This window comes from Wyeomyia smithii, chromosome 3, assembly GCF_029784165.1.
Source record: "Wyeomyia smithii strain HCP4-BCI-WySm-NY-G18 chromosome 3, ASM2978416v1, whole genome shotgun sequence".
Classification (NCBI taxonomy): domain Eukaryota; kingdom Metazoa; phylum Arthropoda; class Insecta; order Diptera; family Culicidae; genus Wyeomyia; species Wyeomyia smithii.
The window spans coordinates 118,699,560-118,712,989 of NC_073696.1; the positions used below are offsets into that span (position 1 = coordinate 118,699,560).

Sequence of the window (13,430 nt, forward strand, 5' to 3'; positions counted from 1 at the left end):
GAACGGTCCGTTAGCCAACAAAGTAAAGTAAAGTAAAGTAAAGAGCCTTGCTAAACGCATATCTCGACCAATCAGAGCTGAAAATAAGGCCAAATATCTGAAGAAATTCACTGTTTGTTCTGTTGTTATCTCGGCTACATTTTCTACCATTTTTAGAACTTTATCAGTTGCTAAACTATTTTCTCTGTATTGCAAATTGCCAGTCAACGTAGGGTTCGGACACTGCAATAGGGGCATGTTCACCGGTTGAGGCCTCTGGCCTTCCTCCGGTGAAGCTCTGCCTTCTTGAAGGCTCTGAATTACGAACATTTTCCGTAATCATGTATCTGATCGAGGATTCCGACCATATCTTCGCAAAACGACAACGCTTCCCTACAAGCAACAATACTGAAACCATTAACTGTTACTATAGGGTGTACCGAACCAAATTGCATAATTTTCAAATGGCTGTAACCTTTTAGTTATTGAGTATTTTCTATTGAACATTAAGGTGAAATTTGCTCAATGTGTATTGTTGACTTTATGTAAGTTGCACTCAGCTGCTAGTACAATCGCTGCGAAGATGGAGTCAGAAGTACGGAAGAGGCGTAAAGAAATTTTGCGCACATATCTTGAAAATCCAAATCTTTCTCATCGCGCAATCAGCATAAGGCTGGAAATGGTTCAATCTATGATAACACGCATTTAAAATCTGTTCAACGAGCGTTTGACCATCGACATGAAAGAAAAGGGTGGCCAAAAGGATCTCCGTATAGTGTAAAGGATCATAAGCGCATAATTCAAGTTTTCAAAAGGAACCCGAACAGTTCAGTTACAGATGTGACTAAAAACTGCATTTGAGTAAAACTTTCGTTCAAGATGCGAAAAACGTGAAGGATTACACACTTACAAAGTTCAGAAAGCGCGCAATCGCAATAAACGGCAGAATACGATGGCGGAAACACGTGCACGGAAGCTCTACACCCAGATGTTGACGAAACCACATTACCTCGTTATGTATGACAAGAGATGCCATGGATGATAAGATTCCAAGGGTCCAGCATTTCGCTGTCCGTCATAAATCCAAAGTTCCTGAGGACGCTAGAAAGCAGAAGGTGTCGAAGTTTGTCAAAAAGTACATGGTTTTGCAAGCAATTTGCTCGTGTGGAAAGCGGAGCACCCCATTTGTGACAACCGGGACGGTCAATGGGCAGATATATTTGAAGAAATGCCTCCAAAAGTGTTTTCGCTTCTGAGGTCACACAATGGTCCTACAACTTTCTTGCTGGATTTAGCCTCGTGTCATTGCTTGAAAGATGCTCTGGAGTAGTACGAGACTGAGGAAGTCAATTTCGTTCCGAAGCATCTGTAGCCCCCGAACGCACCTGAACTGGGATCAACATAGGAACATATCGATTGTATTTTCAAACCTATTGCAACAAATATAATGACATAAGACAGGCTGTCGTAATTCTACGTTAAATTTGCTATCTTATCTTATAAACAACCGCTTCATCTAATTTTTAATAAGCTTCGCTCTTTCTCAGTAGCTTTACTAGAAGAATGAGGGAGGATAAGTGTAATACCTACTGCTTTGAACGTTGTCTTTTCTTTTTACCATGGCAAGGAAATATTTCACATTCAAGCAAAGTTCATTTTTGCGCTTGAAATATTGCATCGAAGAGTGACAGCTAGTTACGGAGATGTTGCTGCGTTTATTGAAAAAGATTGCTTGGCTAGTTAAAATGGTTTTTCGCAGCACATACCACGTCATGCTTCGTCATAAAATATTAAGTCACGTTTTATGCCATGAGAGTTGAAATACAGGTCGTCGTAAGGCTTTAATGAAAATTTGTTACAGTAAGACCGAAATTCATGTATTAATTATCAAATTGAATAACCATGTGGTAACACGTGTTGTGACTATTTAAGATCTTTTTGATTTGGTATGGGTTTTAGTATAAATTATCGATACACTTTGTTTGTGATATGAAGAAATGTCATATTAATATCGTAGCTGGAAACATCAATATTAAATAGGAAATTGAACAAATTGAGCTTAACTACATTTAAAAAAATTTTTTTTATCATTATTGCTTCATATCATGTAAAAAATTTCATATTATTGCTTATCATCAAAAAAATTTACATGTGAAAATTATCTCAATGCTGCTGATGCTACGGCATGTAAACAATTCCAGGTTAATAAAGAAAATGTTAGTTATACAGAGTATGCCGTCCTAAACACTGCTATGTTTAGCAAAATATGTACAAATAATCGCCATAATAAAAAAGCGAATATTGAACAATTCCAAAATAAATGTATCGGAGAAAAACAAATTAATTATTTGTTTTCCTGCTATTATTAAATAATAGAACGGTTAAGTTCTTAAATCAACACAGCAGAGTTAAATCTGTATGGCAAATAAATAAACCAATGATTTACAGTTCAATACGGAATATCAAAATTGAACCAGTAATACAATCCATATAAACATCTACCTGGTAGGTTTTTCAATATACTAACATTTCTCAACTCCCGTGAACGAGTCCTCTACGATTTTACGAGATGTCGAAGGTTGTGGAACAATCTTCTCACAATTCAACTGGCATTCTATTTTCAATCATAGCTGACGCCGGAAGAGTTTCTAGCCAAAAAACTATTGGAAGCCTCCTATCCTACGATGGAGTAAATGATCGTAGCTCTAGGCTTTGGGTGGAATCACCGTCGATGATTTGCAAACAAGTGACATAAATCATAGGCTGTTGGAAAACAATCAAGATAAACAATAATAAATAATAATAAACAAAAATCGTTAATCAATGCACAGTGAGATAAAGCTTATAATCATTGGTTTTTATGTGTGTATTTGCTCAAAGAAAATTCAGTTACGGCTTTCGAAACTCTTTTTGACATACACTCAAGGCGAACATTCACAGATTTATGCTCAAGGCGAAAAATCATGATCAAAAAAAAAAAAAAAAAAAAAATCAGCCAGCATACGAACAAAATTTTAATTAGGTGATTTTTCATTGTTCACACCGTTTGAACAGAAATTTCAATGGCGTCCCTAAACCGATTTTTTATAGATACAGACCTCGGTCGATTTTGGCACGTTTCGTTTTTGGCACGGTTTAATTTTGGTGACACAAAAACTTTGGACGTGTTGTCACCAGCAATCATTCAAGCGTTGAATTGAATTTTCGCTTCAGCACGGTAGGCATCATGAAAAATTTCAATTTGAACGTGTTGCCAAAATCGTACATGGCCTGTATGAAGAATATATTATAAGTTTAATAACAAAGCAGTATTCTGTACCTGTTATGGAGATGGCATTTTTGGTGAAATGAAAAAACCACATGGTGGAAGGCAGTGGGAGACGACCCGTAGGCACACATAGGAATCTTATTTTAGAAATTTGCATTGCACACAGTACAACGTCAACAAAACAGCAAATGGTTTTTGTGAGTTTCACAATAACAACATTTTCAAACATATATCAATATAATTATTATAACTCACCCTTTCTTATATTTTTCGGTTAAATTTATCCATATTTTAATAGTAACCGCAGTGTCGAAAACTGGTCACGATTTATGTTATGGAGCATCAGAACTGATTACCAAAAGCCTCTTTTAAATGTGTCTTATACCATATACAGGTTCTGTTTGCTACCAGCCGCTCGATGCAAGGAGGATTGAAAAAGAGAAGAACTCCAGAGTCTAGCTGCCAAATTATGGGCCCTAATTTGAAATTGTTAAAATGCTCCGGAGCATAATGGTTGCGATTCGTTGCTCAGATTTCATAGATAGGTTGTCTGGACCAATACACTATATTGAGCTGTGACTGTGGTATTAAACACCGGCTACAAACCTCACACTTTCAATTCATGGCTTACTACTATTCGAACAATAATTTTACCGTTAGGTAGAATGACAAGAGTACTAAAGGTATTGAAGTCACCAAAGAGTTTTCCTGCGTGAAAATAATCGTGTAAACACAAACCATAACATAATTATTCGCCTAATAATAAATAATTATGATGAGGTGAGGGATTTGAAAAATTTCTTTGAATAAATTGTTACTTTATTGAAAACAAACTGTTTCCGCGTTAACGCATAACAATCCCAATGAAGAAGGCGGAGAGAAAGAATACTAAGAAGAGGAAGAGGCAATGTAAAATAGTCAGTTAAAGGAAAACAACTCATTAGTTTTTCAACACAGAACATTGTTTTTTGGCATTTGAAAATCTTCCAGGTATGATGTATTTAGTTTCATTGCACTCTAAAGTCAGTTTTCCTTTTACATTGCCTTCAATTACTAATAACACACATTTCTATGCAAAAATAGTATCAAACTCGTCTTAAATTTTGGCGATATATTAGTATGGCCATTTTGTGTGGAGTTGCTTCACTGTGCTGTCAGTGGTCGCTAAGTAGCGTGCCTACCACTGCTAGAGACGTTTATAAATATTTTCCAAAATGAAAATGGTAATTAATTAATTTTTGTTTAGTATGATATAATAAGAATTAGGAGGATAACAGCTACAAAAGCTTTGTATGAAAATTGGTTCGATTTAACTCTTCTGAGACCGAATTGATGTTTCTTATTGTGTTTAAAGTCTTCAAAAAATATCGTTCCAAAAAAACGATAACGAATACAGAACCGATTCACTATCGCAACACACTACAGTGACGCGTAAATGTTTTCTTCTAGCATATCTCACTCGCAGCCAGGTCAGTCCTATCAGGGATTTCCGTTCTTTTTTTTATCCACAGCACGATAGCTGAATGCGCTTTTTCATCATCATCGCGCGTTAGCATCATCGGAAGACGCGAAGAAATGGCTCGTACCTATACAACACCCTTTTCTCTATCAGTAGCTACTATCGGGAGGAACATGCGTGCGAGGGTTGATTTGACTTTGCCGCAGCCAACCCGCCAACTGTTTTCAGCAGTGGCAAGAGGATTTTCCGCTCCCACAGCACAGTATAAATATTGTTGCTTTCTTCACCAGACGCTCATAATACAACTAACCTTGTCCCAGTGAAAGCGCGGCTGATTCCCGTTCCTGTTGATCCAGCAGTTAACGAGTTAGTGGTTAGAAGCATCTTGTCAGAGCAGTACCCCCTTAAACGGCGCTGTTGACGGTGAATTGCAGCGTGTACTTTTCGAGGGTGCCCGTGAAATCGATTTTGAGGTTTGCGCTTCCGGCTAACTGACATTCAGCCACCGTTTGACGACAGCCTTACGGAATAAGCTTTTGGCAGTTGATCAACAGGTTAGTTTGCGTTACAGTGGGAGAGTGAGTTCACTTTTCCACAATCCTTGCCGTTCGCTAGTGGCCGGTGTTGATAATTGAAACTTAATTGAGTAGCACAGGGTGTTGGTGTTTGGATAATAGGTAATTTCGAGCGAAATTACGTGATAAGTGCCAAAATGAGTTTGAGTTTACATATGCGTAAGCGGTTTTTAACGCTTGTGCAAGTTTTTCAAATGATTCCGAGTATTTTAGGAACTAGTTTCAGTCATCGTGTAAATAACAAAATGTGTAGAAAGTGTTTAGAATTTGATAGGATAGCTTCTGAAAAACGTATAAATCAAGTATAAATACCAATACAAATTTATGTCCTGGTGAAGACATGAGCTAAAAATCTTAAAAGTACACGAAAAATACTTTCCAGTAAAATTTCAAACATAGAATAAACAAAAATGCAGTTTAGAGCGCGCTATTTCATGAATTCGGAGAAACGGCTTTATTCGCAGCGCACAACATGTAAAAACTGAATTATCTTGTAACATTTCAATTTGATCAGTATGATTTCTCCAATTCACGATATGTTCAAAACCAGCAAAACGATTTATCGAAATTGTTGAACAATCATTATTATCTACAACAACTGGTTCATGATTGTCGCGACTTTTCATTTTAACCACATTATTGGTCACCTGACAAAAATGTCACTTTTTTGTTTGAGAAAATCCATTACTTTTCATTGAAAAATCTCATGTTTCCTCAAAACCTCACATTGGTAACTTGTTGACATATTAATCAGATCTGTTTGAGACGGACAACGCCGCTGACTATGAAAATAAAACTCAAAGAACGGTGAACAACTCATCTTGACCGTCTTGTAACTTTCATCATATCTTATGTATTTATTTTGAAAAATGGTGCTTATTTTAAAATATTTTAGTCATTCGGAACAACAACTATGTTTGTCTCGATTTTGCGAAGAAGTGTACAATTTGATAAAATCTTGTACATATTTTTTTTTTTCGATGCGACAGAAATTCGAATCAAGCAATCAAATCAAAAAATCAATTTCTTGGTGTAGAACATTGTTTTGAGTCTGTTATGAGTTTTTTTAAGTTTTGCATAAAAAGCGGAAACCGCAAATTACATACACTACTAATGCCTTGATACATTTTTCGAATGTTAAAGTTCCAGTTTTTAACCTTATCAAAGGAGGAAACGTTTATTATAAGAAGGTTGGATTTCTAATGAAAGAAAAAACTCAGTCTCATTCGAGAACTTTGAAGAACTTGTTAGTTATCTGAAAAAACTAATGTTGGATACATACCTGAGTTTCACAACAAGAATAGTTTAAAACCAAGGTTTAACTTCTGTGAGTGCGACATAAATCTAATAACAAAAGCAATGAATTTTCTTAAATAAATCTTGTGCGATTTATTTTATTTTTAATGCGAAAATTTACCATAACTTATAAAATATATAAAATCAAGTGAGCTATTGATTTAATTTTTAAAAATAACTTGAAATATTTATGATTTGTTAAAATAAATATATAACCCTCCCAGTTGGTCTCGAGGTACGATGCTGACTTAACAAGTATGTTTGAGTCTCGGCTTGGGAGAAGACTGTTATTGAAAATGTCCTGTACACTTGGCAGTTGACAGTTGGCTGCGAAGTCTGCGTATAATAAACAAAATATCAAGTTCCGAATCGGAATGCAGTACCAAGGCTTCGCTTTGTTTTGAGGTAAATATATTTGTTGATGAATATAAGCAATATATTTGCATATAAAAAACTATTTCGGCAACCTTAGTCCTACCAAATCTTCTGGATTTCGAATTTTGGGTGTTCGAAATAATATTTGTAGGTCTTTTTTACCTAAAACAATCTACAACTTTGTCTCTAACGTTATTTTAATCAAACTGTCAATATTAAAATTATGGTATGGATTCACAGAATTTTTTTTTCTTTTGTATTGCATATGATATATATGTTCTTTTTATTACTGTCATGGTATGACTGAAGATTACAGTTCATATTTTAGTCAGTGTTCCTTTAAAATAAACATTTGTAATAATATAATAAAGTAGTCTGGCAGAAATGCACTAAAACTTATGTGTCGTGACGAAGCCTTTAACTCCAGCATAGAAATTGTACAAAATTTTAAGCTTTGTGTTTGAGGGTTTCAAAGAGTCTTGAAAATGTGTGAAGACCTGATTAATATCTGATTTCAAAACTTTGGAGTATGCAATTGCTCGAATTGACGCAAGAAAGTTTCAACAGTTTATAAGTAATCCCTTGACATAAACTTAAACGTTGAGATATTTGACAGTATGTTGTGATGAAACTTTACAAATGCAAAGTAAATATTTGTTTTGATTTAGTCAGTTTTGTAGCAACCGTTGAACCTAAGTTAATTTTTACATGTTTTTTTCTATTCCTGTAATTAAAACTCGATATCTCTAAACATAAATTTGAGCGTTAAACATCAAATCTACTTGTGCTTTGTACGTAATTAACTGATTTATCTAAAGTCGAACAAAGTAAATATGTGACTCGTTGCCGCTCGCTATAGAAATAATAATTTACAGCTTATCATGCGCCTCCATAATTTCTTATGTGCTGGAGTCGCTTGGTAAATTTATCTAATTGAGTTGAGTACAAGTGATGAGTATAACAAAATTTGTTCCCGAATGCAATCACAATATCTGTTATGATTTAATAACATGATGTCTAATACTTTGACCCAGTAGCCAAAATATTTCGATAGATAACAGTTCTAAGCCGTTCTGCACAACCACAACTCGCTGATATTTATGATAAGCAATCAGCAAACAAACAACAACTAGTTTACCAACTTAGTGTTCGGTCGCCCCCAGCAAGCTCTAGAGCAAACCAGAGTCAATAAATTTCCCTCGTGCACTATTGGACAACGCGCTTGCAACCCTCTAGCATGAGCCACCGCAAATCGACGAACGCCCGATTCTGTTACGCTAGGGTGCGGAAATGGACACTGATCAGAAGTATTTTTACATGTTAGTGGCTGAAATTGAAGTAATTACGGGAAGTCGTAAAGCAATCGGTTGCCCTCGATTTCTTCACCATGATTGATTCGCCGACGAGTAATCCGGAACGTGCGAACTGTGTACTGCTACAGGCAGTCATAAAACTAGGACAACAAAAAGTGCTTCTGGAGTTCGAAAATTGGTTTCCCAATCAAAACAAACATTTAGTGTGTATAACAGAGGATTTATTCGGCGTCTTCTTGATTTGGGTCAAGCGAAAGCACATCTGGAGTAACCGTGGAAATGCTCACGTTTTAATCATACAGCTGCCCACGTCTAGGATTAATATTAATTTTGGTAAAATTTAGCACATTCGGATGTTGAAGTTCGCCGCAAAATATTCTATTATATTTTTCGCTCTTTGATGCGTTAAAGTTGTTGCTGACGCAATTCAATTTCGACTTAAATATTTAAAGAGAAATTAAATCCAGTAAGCTAAGGTTTGTTGTTTGTTGTTTGAACACGATCATGAATATTACAATTGGTCAGCATGCGACCAGACCGAACCATTTTTTTTTTAAATTTTGGGTTTTAAACACCAGTGGATGTGAGACTAAATAACACTCGACCAAATGAAAAACAGTGCATTTCAAAAGCTCAAACCGGAAAAATGAAAGATAATAGCTATTCAACCATTCAACCATTGATCTTAATCTATTTTTCATGAAAAAACTAAATCATTTGAATAGTTCATATTAATATTATAACAAAAACTCTTTGTAGCGGCTTGTAGAAACCGTACGGGAACTTGGCACTTGGTTTAGTCTTGCCGCACGCCGACCAATTAAGTCGAAGCAATTTATTTATAATGATAATCACTACTGCTGTTGGTTACTACTCAATAATATATGTTATTGGATATGGACGTTTAATAATGCATGCAGCACACATTATCCCCGTTAATTATCTTATTCTTGTTATTCTTGTTTTATGGCAAGATAAAAAATATAAAATGGCCACACACAAAAAATACTCAACCAATTCAATTATTTCTGGACTTAATTGAACAATGATAGTTTTAACAAAAGTTTAATACATAGGTAACTAGCTGCAATAACCCGTTAGCAGCTGGTACTGAATGTACCCTATTGCTAATTTAGGATACGTCAACCAAACTTACAGTTTAATCTATCTCAACTGACAACTTTTTATGATTAAACAGTGCTCGCCCACAATGATTTTCATTCTCAGCCTCCTTCATAGCCGAATTGGCACCGCAAAAAGCTACAACACACAAACAGTAAAGTATTTGCTTGTGTTTTCCACCTCGTAGACACAGCTCGTAGACTTTGGAGAATTCCCTAGAGCTTTATTTCCAAGTTAGGCGAGAAAGAGTAATGCGGCTACACGTTTCACCTTTTCTCAGATCTCATTCCTTCCGAACGTAAAAGGGTGACAAGCAGAAGAAGCCGAAGCAAATCTGCAACCTGTTGCATCCGTATTTGCATCTATGAAGAACAGTTATTCGTGATATTGTAGTGGCAATAGAGAAAAACGGTCGTGGGAATTGTTCTGTTGAATTTGATGTTTTCTTCCCACGCGGCTAACTAAATTGAGCCCGTAACCGAAACGTGGGAAAACACATCAATTTACAGTAAGTTACTACTTAAATTGCTGTCGGGCAACAGAAAGCGAATTGGAAACAGTAATCATTTGTTATTGTTATTGGTAATAAAGTTTCACCTCCTTTGAGTTCATTCATACAAGCAGAAAATTTCCAATTGATGACCTTTAGAGCGGAGTGGTTTACGTATACATTCTATTAAAACCCTACGTTGTTATAAATCTAATTAAACCCGTGGGTTCGATTTTTTTTTCTCATATCAACCGTGGGTTCGATATAGGTACACAAAGTAAGATAAAAGATTCTGAGAAAAAACTAAAGATAAAACAATAAAAGAGGATCTTAAAATGATTCCCTAGCGCATGATATGAATATGAAATATAACTTAAATACATTGTTATAACTTATAGATTTTATTTGATATCCTCCGCAGCCCTTTTATATATAAGTATAGATTAGTCTTTAAATATGCATAACTCTTGAATGATTGAGCTGATTTTCAACAATCATGCGAGCATACGGCATCGAACTACTTCTGTAGCAGATTTCTTCGGTAGGTTTTCTACAACCAAACCTACCAATGAAAGTCGTTACCATAGGAGTTCGATACCCTACGTGTTTTTGACGTGGGACTACGTCTTTGTTTTCTATACTGGTATGCATTCTGTAAAATTGGAAATAAAACTGGCAAATGTTGCGTCAGATTTCAAACGGTAATAACGGCACAATAACAATAACCAATTTGTTGTTGGATAAATAAAATGTTGAGCAATTTTGTAATACGCTAGTTATGATTATATTTTCAATGCAAAGCGGTAAAAATCGATAAAAAATGTCAAGGACAATAAACAATATACAACAATAAACAATAAACCAATCACATGCGAGCATTCCTAGCACAGACGACATGAATAGACACCAACCATTCCCTGTGATATTCTCTGCATCAATATCTAAAATAAAAGACAGAGTCTCCCCGTTCCAATAGATCAATTTTTGTTCGCTTCCATGACCCTAGACTAATTTGATGTCTCGTAGGTGAAGGTTTTTCGAAAAGTTTGAAATAACCCCTTTACTTGAACAATTTCTAAACCTGCTGTTAGAGCGTAATAGAAACTGATGTCTTGAAAAAAAAAAAAAAACATGCTGGTTAAAGCAACAGTACCGTAGAGTATATGTGGAGCAGAGCGCCGATAGTTTCTCGTCGTCTAACATTGCGGCGCGTACGACTTCTATTCGCGTGCAATTAAAACTGCAATGCTGCTACTGATAATGATTGAAAGTTTATTTCATGAATATAGTTACAATAACAACCATAAATGACTCAAAAGCCAGATCGCGCCAAATGACCTATGGTCGAATATCGACCATTTTTGATTTGAATGAAACTTTGCACACGTATTTGGCTTAGCAAACTGAGCATTTTTCACAGATGGAGAGATTTTTTACACCCATGAGTAACATTTTAAAAGGGCGTATGCCTTTTGGCATAGGTTTTATTCGAAGCATTGTAGCCCAGAAACCGTTGGTTGAATAGAAAAACCAGCTGATAATGAGTTGTAGGGAATAAAAAATGCACCATAAAAAAAATATACACTGTACAAAAAAAAAATTTTTGACCAACAAAAATTAAAAATATCCATTATATTTCAATTCAAAAAAAACAGAGTTGAATTTTTACTTTTTTTTTAAGAAACTTGACGTCAATACGCAACTTTAAAAAAAATTCCAGGATGGAGAAATGAAAAATATTTTTTTTATGGTAGAATAATTTTTTTATAAAAATTCTAATTTAAACATTTTTCAAAATATTTGTATTCTGATGATTTTAAAAGATGCAGAGAGTCATTTTGAATCAAAAAGCTCTTGGTAGTTAACATTCTAAAGGGGCCGTTCCTAAACAACATTTTGATCCCTTTTTATACCCCCCCTACCCCCCCCCCGTGGTCTTTCGTGGTTTTTTGGCCAACCCCCCTCCCCCCTTGCGACTTTAACCACGTGGTCTTTTCATTTGTCTAGTGCAAAAGCTTTTGCTCTTGACTTGGTGGCAACAATAAATTATAAGTCAGAAAAAAAGACCACGTGAGCATTTCGTTAACCCCCCACCCCCATGCGTGGTCTTTTGTGGTCTTTTGACAAACCCCCCCGTCCCCCTCTTTATGACCACGTGGTTTAGGAACGGTCCCAAAGTCATCGGTTTTCGAGTTATTTTTAATTTAAGCTCGAAAAATTATTAATATTTCGGAAAATACATGTTTTTCTTAATTTGTCCATGGTTCTCCAGCAAAAACCATACGTTCATTGGAATGCTTGATCAAAAATATACAATTCATTCTTTGACAACAAAACGATTGGATAAATAAGTCAAGCGCTAAACCTTAGCCTACCTACACGTTCCCCCTTGCCGAATGTTTTATAAAAAATATGTTTGTCGTGCAACACTACCTACTTGTTTACTAATAATAACTGTTTGTAAAGTACGCAACCAATAACTACTGGGTTACCTAAAATATCTGTTTTCGTACATAAATACGATTGCACTACTCCAGATGTGTTAGTAACAGTTTGCATTTTGTGAAGATGAATAAAGTGAAAATGGAATACACCAAGCCCAAATGCTATAAACCCTTTCCTGATCATCGGTGCTCATCAAGCTTACGCAAATTAAACGAAAACGTTATTGCAAAATTAAAAATATTGAACAGCCAAGCTCATTTTAATACGTCTTTATCAATTTGTGATTCGTGTAGTTATTGGAATGATAGTCAAGCCACCATTCATCCCTTCGTTGTTTACTATTCAGAATCTGGAACACTTAAGAATATCAGCTTCATCATAATATCGGAAGTACTCCATCATGATACTGTTGCGGTTCAGGTGTTCATTGCCAAATTAATGAGTTTTTTTGAAAACAACAATAGAGTTGAAAAAAGCGTTATTAATGTCTGATGGAGCTGCCTCACAATATAAAAATAGAAAAAACTTTGCAAGTCTTTGCAAGATCAAAACAAAATAAAACGTCGATGCAGAGTGGCATTTTTTTGAGACTTCTCATGTTAAAGGCCCATGCGATGCAATTGGTGGCATATTAAAACGAATGGCAGAAAATGCAAGTTTAGCTAGAGAACATGAACATCCCATTACAAGCGCAAAAGAATTGTATGATTGGTCTAATCAGAAAAGTAATAAAAATTCATCAAGAATGTCATTTAATTGAGTATCATGTGAAAAATATGAACAAAGAGTAACAGAATGGAGCAATATTTTCAAAAAATCTATAATAATAGCTGCCACACAAAAGTATTACTCTTTTGTTCCGATTTCAGAAAATAACATACAAACGCAGCTGTTTTCAAAAGATGACGAATCATTTACTTATGATGTATATAAAATATAAGGTGAAACTAGTTCTGTAAAGTATCTATGTCATAAAAAAATATGTTCCTAAGATAATAAATCTCGAAAATAAATATTTGATTCTTATATATTATCACTTAGAACATTTAACTCTTTTCTTAAAAACCGTTCGCCCAATCGTTTTGTTGTCAAAGAATGAATTGTATAT

The 13,430-nt window shown here is 35.2% G+C and overlaps 1 protein-coding gene across 1 annotated transcript in view; it reads left to right on the forward strand.

The window, feature by feature from the left end:
- The first annotated feature begins 4,989 nt into the window (after positions 1–4,989).
- Positions 4,990–13,430, forward strand: part of LOC129732157 (uncharacterized) — a 35,196-nt gene continuing 26,755 nt past the window's right edge. Inside the window, exon 1 of the mRNA XM_055692717.1 lies at positions 4,990–5,260. The gene's annotated coding sequence lies outside the window, so the exon portion shown is untranslated. The remainder of the gene's footprint in view (positions 5,261–13,430) is intronic.